A 14532-nucleotide genomic window follows, 5' to 3' on the forward strand; every position below is an offset into this window, starting at 1 on the left:
AATCCCAGCTACTTGGGAGGCTGAGGCAGGAGAATTGCTTGAACCTGGGAGGCAGAGGTTGCAGTGAGCCGAGATGGCGCCACTGCACTCCAGCCCTGGAGACAGACTGAGACTCTGTCTCAAAAAAAAAAGAAATCCAAGGTAATCCACAGATGAATTATTAGAATCAACAAATTATTTCATCAAAGCATCAAAGTTGTTTGATTAAAGATCAACACATTGAAATGAATTGCAGTTGTATATACCAGCAAGAAACAAAATGAAATTTTAGAACCACTTTCAAAAGTATTAAAAATACTAAATATCAAGGAATAAGCCTAAAAAAAATGCAAGGCCTTTATGTAGGAACCTATGAAATGTTGCTAAGATAAATGAAAGAATGTTTGAATAAAGGTATTTATCAAGCCCATGCATTAAAAACTCAATACGTAATATGTCAATTGTAATATGTCACTTCTCTACAAACTGATCTATAAGTTCAAGGAATTCTAACCACAATCCCAATTAGTGAGTGAATTTGACAAGTGGATTATACAATTTATATGAATATTCAAAGGGCCAAGAATATTCAAGACACCCTTGAAAAGGACAAGATGTCAAGGTTTCATCTAGGTTATTACATCTTATAATAAAAGTACAGTAATTAAAATATTGCAATATTAGCATAAGGATGGAGAATATGCCCGTGGAGGAAGATGGAGTGTAAAAGTATACGATGCATATATAAACATTTAATTTTTTAATAGGTGGCATTGCACAGGCATGGGATAATAGTGGTCTTTATTAATAGTTCTGGGACATTTTGGTATGCATCAGAAAAAAAATAATGAAGCTAAACCCCTATATCACACTATTCATAAAAACTCCAATTAGATTATGGAAATATATGTAAAGAGCAAATCAAAATGTTTTCTTAGAAAATAATGCCAGAGAATATTCTCATGAATTTAGGATAAGGTCAGTTTATTTTATAATTGAAATGCATAAAGCAATCATGATGAGCACATTAAAATTAAGAAATCATGCTTATCAAATAAACAGCATCAAGGAAGTGAAAAGGCAAGCCATACAAAGATAAGAGATGTTTGCTAAATGTATGACCAGCAAAGGATTAGTGGGTGCCAGGGCTCAGCAGACCTTTTCTGTAAAGGGCCAGATAGTAGATAATTCAGACTTTGCAAGTCATATGCCTTCTGTCTCAGCCACTAAACTCTGTCATTGCAGCATGATAGCAGCGTGAAAGTAAGTGTGGCTGAGTTTCAATAGCATTGCATTCACCAAAATACGGCAGGTCAGATTTGGTCCATGGTCCAGAGTTGACCCGTTATTGGTGTATAGAATATGTAAAAGGTTTCCACAAAACAATTAAAAAAACAATTAAAAGACTGGCAACCCAAAATAAAGAAAGAAAAGAAAAAAGGAAGGAAGGCTGTTAAACAGTGTTAATCACTAGATAAATGTTAACTAAAATCATAGGAAATATTATTTTATACCCTCCCAGTAACTAAAATTAGACAGAATGAAAATACCAAGTGTTGCCAAGGATTTAGAGTAAGCAAGCAGAACTGATGAGCGATGTACTGATGTTGAGAGTGTAAATTCGTATCACCACTTTAGAAAGTTCGTTGGCATTATTGACTAAGATACATAAACCTCATGACCCTTCAACTCCACACCTAGATATACCACAAAGAAATGAATGCACGCATGTTCCTGGGACATGGGTTCATAGCATCCTTGTTCAGAAGAGCCCAAGGCAAAAGCAGCCCAAATGTCCATCAGTAGTGTAGATAAACAAACGCTGGCATATCATTCAGTGGAATGCTTCATCGTAATTAACACAGTACAGCTATTTTGCACCAACATACGTTGATCTCACGAACATGATATTGGATAAAAGAAGCCAGTCCAAAATAATATTTGCTTTATGTTTCCATTTAAATACATTTCAAAACTAAATCAAATTTCAATCATGTTTGAGTAGTAAAGGTAGGAAGAAAAAGTATGAAGACAAGCAAGGAAATGATTAGCATGGAAGTCAAGATTATGGTTAACTTTGAAGAGAAGGGAGGAATTTGGATTGGAAAGGGTGCACAGGGGTTTCTGGACACTGTCAACTTTATACTTTCTAATCTGCATGATACATACATGAGTGTCAGCTTTATAAGGCATTTAGCTGTGACCTTACATTTTACACAGTTTCCTGTATACACTAAAAAGGCAGTTTAGAACAAAGTTCACGTAGTATGATTTCTAATTGTCTAAATATATAAAGACAGAATGGTATTTATGGAGCATTAAAATGTCTATTAAAAACAGGTGCCAAAAAATATTAACAGGGAGATTATGTATCAATAATAGGATTTGATGAAATTAAAAATAAATCTTACATTTGCTTATGTTTTTATGTTTTCTACTCTGATCTTGGATTGCTTAGATTATATAAAACAATAATAATGAGAAAAATATTTCCCCAAGTGAAATGCACATATCTACCTTCTGCTTGAATAAAAGCTAGGTGGTATTATAATTAATAGTATTTAAATATAAATTTACCAAAGGAGTCTTAAGTTCTGATCTTGATTACTTAGAAATCAAAATGTGAGAAAATGTGGGTAACCATACTTATCTTTCCTCTACCTTCTCTAGGTCTTTCTTTTCTCCACAAGCATAAAAATGCATATGTGGGTTGAACAAAATAAACTGGGTTTTCCCAGAGTGTGGCCTACTATATGTGAATATTTTAAGTCCTGTGCATATATACACACATACCCACGCGCCTGCGCACGCACGCGTGCACACACACACAGAGTATGGTGCTTCAAAGAGTTAATGCACACATATTTCGTGTAGAATTTGCAGACACATGATCTGAAGTGCATCCTCATGAACCCAATGCCCTCCTGAGGAATAATTTAAACAGAGGAAGAGTTTCACTGTCCAGGAAGGTACTTGGACTTCCTATGAATTCAAATACACTGAGATTGAAGTGACTTTGTAAAAACTATCTGAGGCAACTCTTAGTGCCTCTGGGAAAATTTAGTCTAATAATGCGTGTTGAATATTTTTACATCTTTATACAGTTCATAATATCTTTGTTTTCCCCAGCCTTTATTATTACTTATGTATACTTCTCTATTCAATACTTACCAAACCCTGAGGCTACCCAATAATAGTGTAATGTTCTTCACTTCAGTCAATGAACTTTAACAGAAACCAATGCATTTTAACTGAATTTTTGTTTATCTCAAGGAGCACATTTTAATGAAATCAATGCATTCTTGCTGAAAGCCACATGAATCCATCGGAAAGAATACATTGTTACCGAAACCAATATACACTTTTATAATGTCTGTATGTTTTAGCGTAAGCATAGCCATACATTTCAGCTGTAACCAATATATTTCTGCAGGACTGATACCGAGAAAGCCTGATTTCATAGTGAAGTCAATTCAGTCTTACAGAAACTAATACTGTATTCCATATTCCTGAGCCAGCAGTGTCAGGCTAAATGAAGACTATGATTTATATTGCTGAAAAATGTAAATATTTCCAGAAATGACTTTAAAATAAAAGTAGTTTTGAAAGTATATAAAGTATTTCAGTATCTTGATTAGAGTTACAAAAGCAGCTGGAGAAAAGTTTTTGAATGGAAAAGCTAAGGGCCTTGTGTATAATGTGTGTTTCAGTTAAATATACATTAAATATATACACTAAAATATGTTTATTATTATACTTAGATATTAGTTGTTGAATTTTCAAAAACTCCTGTTTATTTATTTGAATGCCCAGAAAAAGAATATCCTTCAAGAAAAATCAGATGTTAAAATATTTAGAGATTTCCTGTCCTAGAAATATCACATCTTCATCCAACCTAAAAATGACACAAACTCTTAATAGTCTCCCTGTAATTCCCCTCATCCTTCAAAAATGTGAATAATAATAGAGTTATTACTAGTCACAAACTAATAGAGGAACACCGAAGGAAAAACATTCAAGCAATGACTCAACAATAAAATGGTCAAAGAAAAACATTTAAAACAAGTCATACAGATTTGTATATATGTGTGCATGTATGTATGCATGTTTGGTGAATTTGTACTTACCATTGCAAAAGCCTCTTAGCCTGAATTATGTAATACCATTTTCTATACTGAGATTGGCCTGCTACACTTTGTACTTAGCCCAGACAGAAATTCTAAAAGCATTACCTGTTAGAAAACTAACATTTTAAAATTCAAATGTGCTTGTATTTAGAAGCGACTGGTTATATCCCAAGACGTTATCTAATTGGGAGAGTAACCTTGTTGTATAATTTATCCAGAGTTGGAAAAGCGAGGGCAGTCTGCTTCCCTAGACATCTTTATTTGCATTTTTAGTTTGCTGTGCTAATGACATTTCCAGAGGATGAAGAAAATGAAGAAAAAAAAAATCATACGAGAGGAAGTATAAAAAACCCAAAAATATTTTTAAAAGCATCTCTCAGGAAAGCATGAATCCTAGTTAAAATTAAAATATTTCTAGTATATTTACTTGACATTCATATAAGCAATATAAAATCACACAAGCCATCTACTTGATGTTTTTGATTAGGAAAAGTAGATAAAACACCAAAATTTAAAAGTAACGACATTATTCTTGCTAAATAAATAAATTAGTAAAGGAAAAGAAAAAAAATACGCAGAGCAGATCCTAAAGCAAAAAAATGGGACAGGAAACTTTTTATCTTACGAAAGCAATTCTTTAAATCATTCCAAGTTCCTTGGCTTCAAGGTTTCTGTGTAAACTTGTATCCGTTGGCTGTGTCTCTGTCACTGCAAAGATCCCAACGCCTAAGTAGCTCTTACTTTTCCCTGGGGTTTATGTTTCTTAGAGGGGTACAATTCAAATGCAGCATTCTGCTTTAAAGATCAGCCTTTACAATAAATGCTTACAACTTTCTAAATTGGGTGTGTGGACTCCAGAAATGAAGGCAGGCAGTGAGTCTCAAAAGCACTTCTAATACAACAAGAAACATCACAAAAACAAGTCCTGTATTCTCTTACTTCCCTTTTACAGATCCCTAGTTTCTGTTCAACTGAACAATATTCTGGCTGGGCGTGATGGCTCACGCCTATAATCCCAGCACTTTGGGAGGCCAAGGTGAGTGGATCACCTGAGGTCAGGAGGTCAAGACCAGCCTGACCAACATGGTGAAGCCCTGTCTCTACTAAATACAAAAAATTGCCTTGGCATGGTGGCACATGATTGTAATCCCGATTACTTGGGAGGCTGAGGCAGGAGAATCGCTTGAACCCAGGAGATGGAGGTTGCAATGAGCCGAGACTGCACCATTGTGCTCCAGCCTGGGAAACAAGAGTGAAACTCTATGTCAAAAAAAATAATAATATTCTGAAGTTTAATCATTTTAGCCTTTGATCTGTGCACTTTGCTGTCAAGCTTGTCTGCTACTTGGATGCGGGCCTCATTGAAGCCATTTCTAGCATCATTTCACTGGGTCTCATACCGTTAAACTGGGCAACTCTGCCCTCTCCATGTGCCCTGAGCCTGGTCTCTTACCTTCTAGCTTTCCACTTCTGCATCTGCTATTTATTCACCCACATTGAAGAAACTCCCATCATTCTTAGTCATGGAGCACCACATCATTCCAATCTTCAAAGAATGGCTTGAAATAGAACCTCCTTCACAAACCCTTCCCATGGAATGTTGCCTTTTTGTTGGGAGTAAGCTGTAGGCACTTATTATATCTTGTCTTGCACTCGCACATTGCTCTTCACATCCATCAAAGTCTCCTTTCTTTTCATTTCACACCCACTCCATAATTGGCCTCCTCTGATCTGACTTCACTGTGTCAAGCAGTCAAGCAGTCCTTAAGCAGTAGAAACAAACTGCTGTAGCTGGTAGGTTGGTGCCCACACTTTCATAAGTTCAAGCAGAAAAGATGTAATGATTCCAAATGAATTTCAACAGTTTACTGCTCACAGCACAGAAGGCCTGGGTTTCTTGTTCACATGAGTTCCCCTAACTAGCTTTGCAAGTACCATAGGGGTGAGGTCGGCGCTGCACACACATGGATCTGGGTCACAGCTGAGGACTCCAAAATAAGGAGACCTGGATCTTATCTATGGGCCACTGGCCAACCTGCTAGTTCTCCCCTCCAGGGAGAAACAGTTATCTTTATTATCTAGAATGTTCTAGTGATGGAAAGGAGACATTATTACTCTGGAATGATTCCAGGAAGAGAAAGATCTGAATTTCTCTGGAGGGAAACATAGTCTACAACTTCCCAAGGTTATCTAATATGCAAACAACCTCGAGCAAAGCCCTCAACATCCTTTGCTCAGAAGACACCCGTAAATGCCAGACCATGCCAAATGATCTCCCTGCATACTTCCACAACCAGCCCAGATCTCAGGCTTATCACATCAACACTTTTCTTGCCAATAGCTGCAGCTCCCTCTACACCCTGTCCTGCCACACACACCTTGCCAACACTGATTATCTAGCAGTTTTCCTATTCACTTTCTCATGGATTTACTTAGGCAAGGTTAGGAGAAAAACCTTCCCATAGCAAAGATTGATGGCATTTCAATGTAGTTATCTCCAAGTTCAGGTAGGCCCTCAAAACTTCTCCACAAGCCTTTTCTTGTCTTTGATCAGGTCGTTTTCCCCTCCTCACATTGGCTATTTCAAACCCTCATATCTCCTACAGGCCTTCACAATTCCCTGTAAATCAACCGGCCTCCAACCAAACAGAATATCTACACCACAGACCCAACATAAATGCTCAAGCCCTATGTTCTCAGGCAGAGTTGCTTCTTGTTTTTCCCTAGGTTTATGCTTGAGTCTCTTATGTCCTATGGCTGTGTCTCCACCCAAATCTCATCTTGAAGTGTAGCTCCCGTCATCCCCACATGTCGTGGGAGGGACCCAATGGGAGGTAATTGAATCATGGGGGCAGGTTTTTCCTATGCTGTTCTCATGATAGTAAATAAGTCCCAAGAGATCTGGTGGTTTTATGAAGGACAGTTCCCCTGCACACGCTATTTTGCCTGCCGTCACGTAAGACGTGGCTTTGCTTCTCCTTTGCCTTCCACCATGACTGCGAGGTCTCCCCAGCCATGTGGAACTATGAATTCACTAAACCTCTTTCCTTTATAAATTACCCAGTTTCAGGTATGTCTTTATTAGCAGCATGAGAACAGACTAATACAATGTCATTCCTTTCCAAGACTTTCTCTGTCATATTTTCCTCTCCATCCTGCCTCTTCATCTTCTTTATTTCATATTTTCCCTGAAATTCAAGCTGGCTAAATTTCTTTTTATCTTAAAAATAATCAGTCTTAATTATGTCTCCTGTGCTCTTTATTGATCATCCTACTATCTTTCTTTCTTTCATAGCTAAATTCCTTGGTAAAAATAATATAAACTAACACTTACCTTTCTGCCTGCTGCTTTCACACCATACCAACCTGCTTTCCTACAGAGAAATGACCAACCACTTATTGGCTGCAATGGACAAAATGTTTTTGTCCCGCCACCAATTCCATATGTTAAAACCGTAATCCTAAGTGATGATTTTAGGACATGGGGCATTTGGGAGGCAATTCATTTATGAAAGTGGAACCCTCATGAATAGGATTAGTGTTCTTATAAGAAGAGACCCAGCCGGATCCAGTAGCTCACGCCTGTAAGTCCCAGCACTTTGGGAGGCTGAGGCGGGTGGATCACCTGAGGTCAGGAGTTCACCGCCAGCCTGGCCAACATGGGGAAACCCCGTCTCTACTAAAAATACAAAAATTAGTTAGGTGTAGTGGTGAGCTCCTGTAATCCTAGCAACTTAGGAGGCTGAAGAAGGAGAATCACTTGAACCCAGGAGGCGGAGATTGCAGTGAGCTGAGGTGACATCACTGCACTCCAACCTGGGCAACAGAGTGAGATTCCATCTCAAGAAAAAAAAAGAAGAAGAAGAAGAAGAGGCCAGAGGACTAGCTAGTGGTCTTTTCACTGTGTGAGGACACAGGGAGGAGCCAGCATTCTGCAACTTGGAAGAAAGCTCCCACCAGATCCCAACTATGCTGGCATCCTAATCTCAGACTTCCAGCTTCAAGAACTGTGAGAAATAAATGTCTATTTCTAAGCCAGCCCGTCTGTAATATTTTGTTACAGAATTCTGAGCTGACTAAGACAATGGCCAAATCAAACATACTTTTCAGTCCATTTCCTACGTTTCCCTTCTGTGGTATGACATTGATCATATGCATATGTGGTATGCTGTTGATCTCCAAGTCTTTGAAATCACTTCTCCACCGCTACACTATAAGCTCCTTAAGAGAGAAAGCATGTCTTCTTCATCTTCGTGTACTCACTTCCCCACAGAGTGACCACACATAAAAATGGCTAAATAAACGATTTTTTGCACTGATTATCTCCCTTCATATTGGCGCTTTCTCTTTTACTCCATTAGTTTACCATCCTTTACCTTCCTTTTAAAAGCTGGAGTCTACCCATGACCTCTCCTCTTCCTTGCTCTGAAGCCACAGACTGACTTCCTAACTAAATTGCTTATTATGCCACAAAACTTCTTCTCTTTTGCAGGCATCCATGGATTTCTGATCATTACTGGACTTATCAATCTATACGTAACATAACCCCTGACATTCAACATGTTTAAAACTCAACTCATTATACCTACCCACCTTAAAACCGCCTCCATTCTTAGTGTTCCCAAACGTCGTAGTACCACCCTATGCTGAGTCATTTGAGCCAGAATTATGAGACACATAGTCCATATATGTACTTCCAGTGGGTTTCTTTTGATTTCATCTAGCCAGCCTCCCTCCAGCCAGTTCCATTTCTGCTGCATGTGACTGTCTTAGTTGAATCCCTTGTTATTTCTTGCCTAAAATATTGCAACTGCTCTTCCTGTTCTTACCCATTCTCCGCACGGCTTCTAAAGTGATTATTTGGCAAGTCAAATGTAACTCAGTCAATACTCAGTTTTAACTTCTCATTGCTTAGAGAATAAAGTGTAAGCTCCTTAGCAAGCCATACCCAGTCCTGCTCATGGTCTCAGTGTACACTGCTGACCTCTGGTGGAGATTTTTATTTTACTCTTTTTCGGTTACTTGTCTTTGTCAAACAAGGGAATTTTATACCAATTACTTCCATAATAGCAAACACAAAAAATATTTTGGAAATCAATTTAAATACTGTGTGGGACCTGTCAACTGCACAGGTGAAATTGAGACAGATAACCTATCAAAATCACAAGAATTTGCTCGTTGCTTACCTGCTAGTCACTCATTAACTTACAAGTACTTTTACCGTCTTTTAACTCAAACTGCTACAAAAAAGATTGGAAGATTGGATATTGATGTATGTCCAGTGTGGCCCATTTAAAACATCTGCCATAACCATTTAAAAGCCGTTAATTCATATCCATTTACCTATGCACACATCAATTACAACTAGTGAAATGCATTTGTCAGTTTTTTCCCCCTTCGCTTCATCTCTGAAACATTCTAACACAAAATTGTGCTTGCTGGAAAAATCTGGGGACTAATAAATTAATGTTTTATTTTTGTCTTAGCATGCCTTTTGGAAAAAACACAGTCCTAATTGTCATATTCCTCTTATGCTTAAGTGCAACAATTGGAACTCAAGAATAGCCCCATGCTTTGCAGGATGTGAAAAATAGTTTGAAGTCCGAAGTTCCACCCGCCATATCTAATGATGATCACAGACTCAGTTACAGAAAGTTTTCCCTCAGTAAACACAGAAGAAGTGGGTACTTCTTATATTACAAAGATACAATGGCAATCTGTCTGCATGTGATTTTTTAAAAAAACATGGGACCTCTGGATTCTAATTTCTAAAGTTTGAATAACTTTGGACAAGTCACTAAATGTCTGCAAATCTTAGCATAAAGCGATACAAAGTTCTTGGAGGTAAAGAGAGGTGTTGTGTAGATAGGGACTATCTCTCTGATATATGGTCAGAGACAAAAATGACGAAAAGCCCAGCCCTGGGAAGTTCTAAGGGAAAAACCAAGCAGAAAGGAACAATACAGAATAAGCTCATTTCTTGGGAGATCAGCAGGTCAGTGGGCCCTGGAGCAGAGGGATGGAAATGATCAGACGGGACATTGAAGAAGTAGGCAGCTCAGACCACACAGTTCTTATAGACCATGCAAAGAATTGGGATATGAATCTAAGTTTAAAATGGGAGCCATTGGAGGGTTGGAAACAGGAGAATCATGTGATTTAAGTTTTTAAGTTTTCACTCTGGAGACAGGGAATCTGGTCAGGAGGCTATTGCAGTAGGACAATATTGCAGTAGGGCTGCCACGATAGAACATGAAAGTGGCTTGGTCTTAGCTGCCGAGGCATGATGAATAACCAAGTATGAGGTGCACAGTTAATAACCAATTTGAAATGTGTTTTGAATGAAGTTGCATGCTATGACAAATTATCATTTAATTCTCATTTTTAAGATTACTGAAGCTTAGATTTTCTTTTTTTTTTTTTTTTTTTTAGACGGAGTCTCGCTCTGTCACCCAAGCTGCTGGAGTGCAGTGGTATGATCTCGAGTCACTGCAACCTCTGTCTCCCAGGTTCAAGTGATTCTCCTGCCTCAGCCTCTCAAGTAGCTGAGACTACAGGTGAGAGCCCCCACACCCAGCTAATTTTTGTATTTTTATTACAGATGGGGTTTCATCATTTTGGCCAGGCTGGTCTTGAACTCCTGACCTCAGGTGATCCACCTGCCTCAGTCTCCCAAAGTGCTGGGATTACAGGCATGAGCCCCTGCACCCAGCCTGAAGCTTAGATATTAAGTGATTTATCCAATGTCACACAACCATTTGGTTGCAGATTTAGAACACAAACCTAGTTCCTGTGGCTTCGTATCTGTAATTATACCTGTTACTCTAGAATAACATTTAATAGCACCAAGTCAACATTATTATGAGGCCATGGGCCACTTTTAAGAGTTACAGAATTTTTGAGTTGGTAGAAACTTCAAAGATTATCTCCTTTCACACTCTCACTTCACAGATAAGGAAACCAAGGGAAGTTTTGTATGTTTGCTTTTGTTTTGTTTCTGTTTTTTCCAACTTAACTGACTTTCTAAAGCTTCTCAACAAGTAACTGACAGAGATGGCAACAAGTTAAAGTATCTTGATTCTTAGAGGGATATGATTTCCACAACAGCATAGCAAGTCCATTATTGGGTGCTTTCTATGACAGGAAATACATAATTTGAAAGTATGGAGAGAATTTTGCCTACTTCACAGTTAAATCCAAATTTATCTTGTTCTTCAAAATAATGGCATTTGCAGCAACCTGGATGGAATTGGAGACTATCATTCTAAGTGAAGTAACTCAGGAATGGAAACCCAAACATCGTATGTTCTCACTCACACACAGGTGCTAATCCATAAAGATGCAAAGACATAAGAATGATACAATGGACTTTGGGGACTCCTAGGAAAGGGTGAGATGGGAGTAAGGGATAAAAGGCTACAAATTGAGTTACAATGTATCCTGCTCAGGTGATGACTGCACCAAAATCTCACAAATTACCACTGAAGAACTTACTCATGTAACCAAACACCACCTGTTCTCCAAAAACCTATGGAAATAAGTAATAAAATAAAATAAAATAAAATAGAGAACTTGATTTGGCTCACAGAAAAAAAAATTGATACTTTACGTGGTTTCTATGTATATAATTAGACATTTCTTCCTTAAAAAATAAAATAAAGATACTTAAGACACTAAAATAAATAAATAAATTTATCTGGTTCTTTATTAAATATCTATGAACATCTATTTTTGGGCACTATAATAGATTATAAAGATTTCAAAATTAACGTTATAGCCCTGTAGGAGATTATAATCAAATGGGAAAGGCAAAACTAATGCAAAAATATATTTCAATATAACATGGTAAAAGCCAAAACATAGAAATAAACAGAGTCATGAAAACACAGAGAATAAAATGAGTACTAACTGTATCTAGAAGAGGAAAGATCAAAAAGTGAATTTTTTTCCAAACCTTGGCCAATAAACTAGTGATGACTGGCTTTGATTTTACCCCATGAGTAATGGAGGCTAGACAGACAAGAATGAGATTCTCCCTCTCTTGATATTTTCAAAGTATAAAAAAGGGGGAAAGTATTTCCCATAAATTAAGGAAGTAGAAGAACTGAGCTTTTCCGTGAGAGCTCTTCTCTCTGATCATATTGGAAGAAGGTCATAACAATATTCTCAGGTTATGTGATGGTAGCTCATTCTAAATCTTTATCAAAAAATGCATTACATTTGTGGTTGGCATCTCCAAAGCTGTGTCATTTCACAGCCACTACGTGCTTTCATGCTATGCATGGAAATGAAACTCAAGAGTATCCATGGAGCAGTGCTTCTCTTACAGTTTACTACTGTTTGGTTTCTTTTCTTCATCTACCTCCTCTCCCAGGATAAGCTCACCCTCCTCTCATTACTCCAACCACTATCTACATGGCTAAATCTCAAATTCATATAGTCAGGCTAGACCTACCAGAGCAAGAAGGACAATTTCCATTTGGGTGGTGTTGAGGGATGTCTCCTTTTCTTGATTGCAATGTGCAAAGCAGATTTGCAGAGCTGGTTCAGAAAAAAAAGTTAGCAGCTGAGTCAGAATGTTCCAAATTAAGAGATTAGATGAAAATAACAAAAAAAGTGCTAAATATAAAATGAAGAGCACTGATGACCTCTGCTTTGTGCATCCCATTATACCACATATAGTCTTCTGATATAAAACCAACCATATTTTACTGTGTTTTCTATTTCACATATGCCTCTTTCTTGTTAGACAATTAGATCATTAAGAGGAAGGAATATTTCTTGCTCATTTTACATTTCTAGTGCTTAGAGCAGGGCCTGGTACAGAAGCACTCAACAACAACAAAAACTAAATAAATGAATAAACAAATTTAAAACCACATCCTGAAGTATTTGGGGCCTTCGTGGTATCTGTTACATCTTAGCAGAATCATAGAATCTCTGAAGCATTAGCAAGAGAGGGTTGTTAAAGCCCTCCAGGTGTAACCCCACTCATCAAACAACCCTCTTCTTCCCGGTGTCATCTGAAGACTTAGGGTGATAGACTCACTGTCTTCTAAGGCCATTTACTCATCTTTGAAAGGCTTAAAATTAGAAAGTTGTTTGTTTTAACAAGCTGACATCTCTGGCTTCCTCCCACACGTTCTAGCTGCATCCTTAGGGCTTTCAGTGAATAAATACAATCCCTCAGAAGATTCTTTGCTATCGATTTGAGAGCCTTGTCTAGGCCATATTTGATTTCAGACTGAACTTGTTACGAGTTTTTAAGTCTTTTCATTCACAAATCCTAATAAAAGATTATTAAAAAACCAATTGAAATTGCTCAGCACAGCAATATCGAAGTGATGGCTCCTTTCTTGAGGTCTTACCTTTGTTTAATCAAGAAGAAAGAAAAGAACTATAGGCTGTTGACACTAGCCATGTGTTATCTACTTTCCACACACTTATTTTCTTCATCTAATTTAATTCTTCTAATCAAATCATGATATTATCATTTTCCTTTTACAGGAAAGCTAAGAGGCATTGTTGAAAAAGCCAACTGTTCCTGGTTCAAAGATATAATGACCTGCATTTGATGTTATGTTGATTCGACTGAAGGACTGTCATAAATTAATGCATGAATTTAAAAAATAAATACATTTGTTTAAATTGCAGATAAATTACCTCCCTCTAGGTAGGTACCATAGATTTTGGAATTGAAGGGATCATGGCTTTATTTTCTGGCTTTAGGTTACTTCTTCGTAGCTAAGTAACCTAAAGCAGGTCATGTAACTTCTCTGGGATTTAATGTTCTAATTTGTGAAATTATAGTAGTAATACAGACCAAGGCCAAAGTGAGGTTATAATGGGATCACATATGTCAAGGCGGCAGCACCATGCCCAGCACATGACAATGGTGATGATGATGAAGAGAACATTGAGATTCAATTCAATTGAAAATATCATTGCTGGGAGGACCTTTAGCAATTGCCTAATCAAACTCAAACTGACATCAGATCTAGAGGGAGACAGGGTTTTATTCAAGGTCACAGAGCAAGTTAGCTTCCTGCCACCATTCCCTAGGTCTACTCTCCTCTCTGCAGTCCAGAAAAAGCCCTCCAGGTCTATCTAGCATTTCCTCGACAGGATAGAACAGAAATGAGCAGCCCAGGTATCCTTGGTGCTCAGCTTTCCTCTAGCTTGTGTGAGGGGTACGAGAGAGAGAGAGCACAGTCTCGTTCTCTGCACAGGCTCTTTCTCTGGGGTTTCTTTCCTTCACATTTAATTGCTAAGGACAGTCACATAAAAAATAAATAAATCTTTATTTCTGTGGGGTCCATCTGCTCCTACCGCTCACCTGCACATGAAAGATGCCTGCTCATGAATGCATCTCAATTTCAAATGAACAGTCAAAGAAAAGAAAAAAAGCTCCCATCAAGGCTGCCTC

Source organism: Mandrillus leucophaeus, unplaced genomic scaffold (genome assembly GCF_000951045.1).
Source record: "Mandrillus leucophaeus isolate KB7577 unplaced genomic scaffold, Mleu.le_1.0 Scaffold142, whole genome shotgun sequence".
NCBI lineage: Eukaryota > Metazoa > Chordata > Mammalia > Primates > Cercopithecidae > Mandrillus > Mandrillus leucophaeus.